The sequence below is a fragment of the Felis catus genome, chromosome A3, assembly GCF_018350175.1.
Source record: "Felis catus isolate Fca126 chromosome A3, F.catus_Fca126_mat1.0, whole genome shotgun sequence".
Taxonomy (NCBI): domain Eukaryota; kingdom Metazoa; phylum Chordata; class Mammalia; order Carnivora; family Felidae; genus Felis; species Felis catus.
The window spans coordinates 67,119,537-67,125,536 of NC_058370.1; the positions used below are offsets into that span (position 1 = coordinate 67,119,537).

General features: G+C 46.8%; 1 long non-coding RNA gene across 3 annotated transcripts in view; it reads left to right on the forward strand.

The window, feature by feature from the left end:
* The window catches only part of LOC123384449, a 113,907-nt gene extending 110,496 nt beyond the window's left edge, over window positions 1–3,411 (forward strand). For 2 of the 3 annotated variants that reach the window (XR_006595545.1, XR_006595546.1), the window contains exon 6: window positions 3,155–3,408. This is a non-coding gene — a long non-coding RNA (uncharacterized LOC123384449). Of the gene's footprint in view, window positions 1–3,154 lie in introns of all 3 variants that reach the window. The other variant, XR_006595544.1, reaches the window with a different exon arrangement.
* The last annotated feature ends 2,589 nt before the right edge of the window (window positions 3,412–6,000 follow it).

Sequence of the window (6,000 nt, forward strand, 5' to 3'; positions counted from 1 at the left end):
CCCCTGGCTCCTGGAGTGTCCAGTCAGGCCTGGACTGCCACCTCCAGGCTTCTTGAATGGGAGGGAAATACATTTCTGGTTGGTTCCCTGCTGCTGCTGCTGCTGCTACTGCTGCTGCTGCTCTCAGCCTAATCTGAACTGATAGGACATGCCAACAAGTGTCTGCTCTCAAGATCATCTTAGAAGGAGTCCATAAACTTGGCCTCCAGGTGGGTAGATTTAGAGAATCAGAAGCCAAGCTGGTGAGCATTCTAGCCTGAGACAGGACAAGAAGTAGCCTGGCTAGGAAGTAAGGGGACAAGGAGCTGGCCAGAGCTGTAGAAGGCTTTGATCACCACTGAGACGGTGACTTGTGCCTCTAAGCCAAGAGATCAGCACCATGTTGAATGGCCCCTGGTACCTCTGTGTAACTTACATGTATCAGGTGGCACCTTAAACCTCCTTTCCTTATTCATAGGGGAATAAGCCTGGCTTCACCTTTGGAGCCCCTTTGTACCCCTAAACCTTATTAAATACCACTCCCGATAGCCACACAGACAGACAGGCAGGCAGGGGTCATTCCATAAAGTAGTCAAAGCAGAAGTCCTAACCTGCCACTCCTGGTTCTCTAAATGTGTTCTTGTCATTCCTAAAGTCCAACTCCCATACCAGATGCACTGAGCTGGCCATCTCCTCCCTTAGCATCTGCTCTGGCTTGGCCAGCTGGGCTCTCACTTGTTGAACAACCCCATTCTCCCTCTGAGCCTTCTCCCAGACTCTTCCTTTTTGCTCTGTGCCAGAGGAGCCAGGAGCCAAGTACAAGACCATCCAGCGCTGAGCCAAGCTAGATATGTGGTAGAACTGCCTGAGGGGCCCTCGTGCCTTCTTCTCCTTGCTGCTTCCCAGAAATCTCCCTGATGTCAGTTATCTGAGATGCAGGACCCTAATAGGCTACTAGAACACCCAGCCTCAGAGTCCAGAGAACATCTTAGCGTGCCTGAGGCCAACTGCTAACAATTCTCTGCACCTGGAAGTGTGAAACAGAAGTGTTGTTATTTTCATGTGAACTTCACTATGTCAGCCATGCATGGAAGCTTTGTAGGGGTATCACTGGGAAAAGAAAAAGCTTTTACTTGAGGTCATTGAATGTGCCTTGGACACTGGCAGAATGCACCTGGGTGCTGCTTCTGTTCACTGGGGAGGTGTGGAAGGCAGACCGGGAGGAAGTCAGGAAGTTGAAAATGGGAAGTGCCCCCGTCTACCCAGGATCTGCGGGTTCCTGTGATGAGTGTTATTCCCAGCCTTTCTTCCACCGAGGATGCCTCCAGAAGGCAAACTGGACTTTTTTTCTATGAATTGATATGCTTCCAAGTTTGATTACCCAGGAGTCATTGTAGATACCAGTCCATGCTCCTGGTGAGTAGGAGATGAGCAAGATTGTCACACAGATGATGTCATTCCAGCTGAAAAGGAAGGAACTGGGGCTTTACTTAGCAGTAGAGCCTCATCTTGGGGAAATTTTAAGCTTTCACTTGGGCTTTCTGAAATATTGTAAATAGCCCAGGAATGCATGCCCCCTCCACCCAACTCTTTCCTGGGCTCTACCTGAGAACCCATGCCTTGCCTCTAAGGAAAGCGTTTCAGACTGCAGGCCTTTGGGCAGGTGTTTTGGGCCCTCACTTGGGGTGTCCTCAGATCCTCCAACCATCTGTGGTGCCTTAGGTGAGTCCTGACCTGGGACCTTGCATTCCTAGAAATTCCTGCAAGTTCTTCATATTCCCAGACGTACTGACAGTAGGAAAAGTGGGTGTGCATGTGACTGGAGGCTCTGATAGGAGCTCAGGTTTCTTGAGGAAGCTAATTTTATGACAAATTAAATCCAAAAAGATGTGGAACATCTTAGCTCTGTTTTACAATTCTCCTTACATCTTCAGGTTACCCAAAAGGTTGTTTTTATAGAAAGAGGAACAAAGGAGGCTCTGAATTTTCTCCTTCAGGTGAGAGGGAGTAAGGATGCTTGGGTTTCAAGTGTCCGCCCCTCCCTTACTTGCTGTGTGACCTTGGGCACATTACTCAACCTCTCAGAGCCTCAATTCCTTACCTGAGAAACAGTGTTATGAAAATCAAACAAAAATCACATAGAGCATTTAAGGTCTCTGACATATAGTAAGTACTCAAACAATGGTGGCTGATGCTGTATGTTTATTACATATAATATTCTCCGCCTTTATTTTAGACAACTCCCCCCCCCCCCCCCCCCCAACCATCACTTCCTAAGAGATTGACTTATGGCTGGCTCTGGAGCCTGGCCAGGAGCTCCCTCAACATGGAGACAGTGCCTTCTGCACTGGACCCCGGGGCTCCTGTAGGGTTGAGGGGAGGTAGTTTCCTCCCTCTGTGCCAGCTCATCCCTATTCCTCTGCTCCAGGCCCAGCACCAGACTCAGCTTGATGATGAAAATGTCCAGGATATGCCAGTGTAGGGGAAGAAAAATAATTTTCCCTCTGCCCTTCTGAGTTCTTGGCTAAGACCCCTGTAATAAAAGATTAATAAGAGAAAAACAAACAGAAATTATTAACATGTATACCTCATGTGTACATGGGAGATACCCAGGAAAAAATGGGTAACTCAAAATGGTGGCTTTAGAATTCAGGATTAAATGCCATCCAAATTGGGAAGGGGAGAGAGGAAAACAGGCCCCACAAGGGAGAGTAAATGATTTTTAGGGAAGATGAATGCTCCACACACACACCACAAGAGTTACTGGGGGGTATGATAGTCTGTGATAGAGGTTGTCTGGGTGTGGTGTAGAGTTTTAGTCTCCTCTCCTGTGAGGAGACAATCTGTCTCCAGTTGGTGAAACCCAGAGGAGATCTATGACAAGTGAATTCCTTCTAGAGGATCTGTCGTTAAGCAGATAAGGGCAGTTCAGAGAAAGCCTCTCCTGGTCTTTGCTGGTTTTCAAGTGCCTACAACTAAAAATCATCAATATACCAAAGCGGCATATTTTAGGGCCGCAAATTCTGTTACCCTTCACCACAGTGGCATGAGGATTATTTTGAGCCGAAGACATTTGAGAATTAACAGCTGCAGGAAGGAGCTTTTTTTGAACTTCCTTTAGCTTCCTAAAAGCAGTCTCCCAAAAGATTTCAACTGTCATAAATCCCCTCTCCAGGAGCTTCATCACAGAGAAGATTGACTTTTATCACTAAAGACAAGAAGCCAGCACAAGTCAGCACTGGGAGAAGAAATCATCTAAACAGACATTGTCCTAAAACTATCAATTCTCCCATTCATTCTCCTAAGGGCCCATTTATTCTTCCTAAAAGTCACTTGTTCCCCAGCAATGTGCCCCCCGCCCCTCCCCATACCTTTATAAAGTGGTATACAAGCCTCAGATTCTAACCAGTTTCATGAGTCACATTTTTCTGTGAACTCCCTAATATAGGTAAATGAATAAAAAGCTTCCTTTTCTCTTGCTAATCTGTCTTTTGTCAGTTTAATTTACAAGTCCTCAATTACTGAACATAAGAGGGTAGAGGAAAAGTTTTTCCTCCCTAACTGTGAGTCTGACTGGCCAATATCTTATCTAACAGCATTGAGGTTTTCCTCCAGGAAGCTTTAAGAGTGGCAAATTGAAGAAGGCCTACAATTCCAACAGAGCCCACGGAAAGGGTGATGGGTGGCAAGACCTTTGTGAGGGCATCCTATCCCCTTTGGTGCTTCATTTCCCAGGCTCAGAAATTCATTGCTTTTGTACCCAGAGGTGATTGGTTTCTACAAAACATCTCACAGGAGCCAAGCCCACAAAGACTGATGGATAGGTCCAGCACAAGGAAAGCTAGGAGGTTACCAGAGGTTACTTAGTGAGCACTGAACTCTGATTAGGTGGACAGTGGCCCATGATAATAATGGCTGGAATCAGCAGATAGCCCATTATAAATAAATCTACTATGTCACAAGGCCATTCTGGGACCACAGTCACCCGGAGGTGTGTCTGTTACAACCATGAATTTCTGGGCACCACTCCAGACCTAAGAATTCACCATCTCTGGCACCGGACTCAGGTAGCTGCAGGTTTAACTAAGTGTCCAGGTGATTCTTCTGAGGCTCAAAGTCTGCAGGCCTCCGCTCCAGGGATACACCTGCAGAGAACTGATTGCTTTGGTGGTTCCCTCATCACACTTAGCCCTTCTGATCTGTGGATTCCTTCTTTAGGCCAGTTGATTCTTTCAACTAGGGTATTTTGGGAACCAGGGAGCTATTTTATCTCCATAAAACTTTGTATATCTCTACTCTGATATAGCAAATAATTTATTTTATATTTTATCCTCAGAGGTCAATTTGATTTAGCTCTATCTGGTGAGGGCATTAAAATTACTTCTTCCTTTTAGCTAGAAAGCCACCTATTGCTCAGTGCTCTGTTGTCAGTGTGGTAGTGGGAGGCCCTCCAGTCACCCCCTGCAGACCTCCATTACTCCCTGTTCTGGGCCAACGGTATAAGCCAATGCATTTTATTTTGCCAGTCAAGTGTTCACTCCACCCCTGTGCTTAGAAGCTCTCGCTTGGCTGCTGGTGGGTAGGAGTGAGCATATTTGCATGGGAAGTCTGGGTAGGGTGGCTGTAATTCTGGGTCTGTGCCCACTGTGCTGATGGTATACGAACAGCACCCTCCTTCCACTCGTGGCCAGTTTGGACAACAGATTATAAGCAGACCATTGCAGAAGCATCTTGAGAAGCAAAGGATAAAGATTCTGACCCTTTTCCTTTTGATGATCAGTTTTCTTCAAATAGCTCTGTGGCCTGGGATACACTGACTGAGATAAGATGACACAGGGGACCCCAGAAGGGAATGAGGAGGCTGGACCAGGGACCCAGGCCCAATACCAGTATGCAAGAAAATACCATATGGCATTAAGTATGAGTGAAGAAAGCGAGTCAGAGTAAAGAAAAGGGGAGGAGCGGGTATTTCAAATGCGGTGGTCAGAGAAGGCCTTCCAATAAAGTGACTTTGAGCAGAGACCTGAGGGAAGACAAAGAGCAAGCCTTGGGATCCCAGGGGAAGAGAATTGCGGGTAGAAGGAACGGCAAGTAGAAAGGTCCAGAGGCAGGACCAGCTTATTTAGTCACATGAACCTGGAGGTTGGGGAGGATGAGAGAGGGAGGAAGCAGCCTGAGAAGGCAGGAAGGTTCCTCCTTAAACACTTTTGTTTAAATAAAGAAATGTACACTTATTTAATGGAAATAAATTTATTTAATGTATTTATTTGATGTAAGTTTTATGTGACAGGACAGCCTTCCTCAGGAAACAAAGTGTTTTAACCTCAGTGTTTCTGAGCTAGGCTTGATCAAGAGTGGAAAGTCATGGAAAGACAGGACAGGACAAAGGGGGGAGTTTGAGCTTAGGTTAAGAACTGGGAGAAACTTAGCAAGGCCTGTTTGTTAGGAGTCTTCTGGGTGTCCCTCTGTCTTAGACGTGAGGGTGCTCCTTTCCTCCAGGAATGAGGAGGGCATCTCTCACATGAGGGTCTTATGAGCTGCTTCGGGGAAGAAGGGTGGAGGAAGGTTGGAATGATTTCCTGCACCTGCCGTTTTCTCAGATCCCATCAGCTGAAAATATTCAATATGCCAAGTTGCCTTATTTTGGGGTAGCACGTTCTGAACCCTGTCAGTATCTTGTCGTGACCCCTACAGGTCCTACTTGTACAAATGCTACTCCTACAACCACTGTGATCTGTCCAAAATGTGACTCCTTGCATGAGAGGTGACAGGCCTCAAGGTTCTCAGAGATCACCTAGGCCTTGTTTTCTCCATCTGTGAGAAGGGGATGACGACACCTTCCTCACAGGAGGTAGTGTGGTGGCATTCTCGGCTGGAGCCCAAGTTCCCGCAAGGGGACATAGCACGACGGGACAAGCAGGATGTCTTATCCTGATGGGAAAGTCCCAGACAAACCAGGATGAGTTGGTCATGCTCGAGAGAGGGGTCATTAGCTAAATTTCTTCTGAGGATGGACAAAAG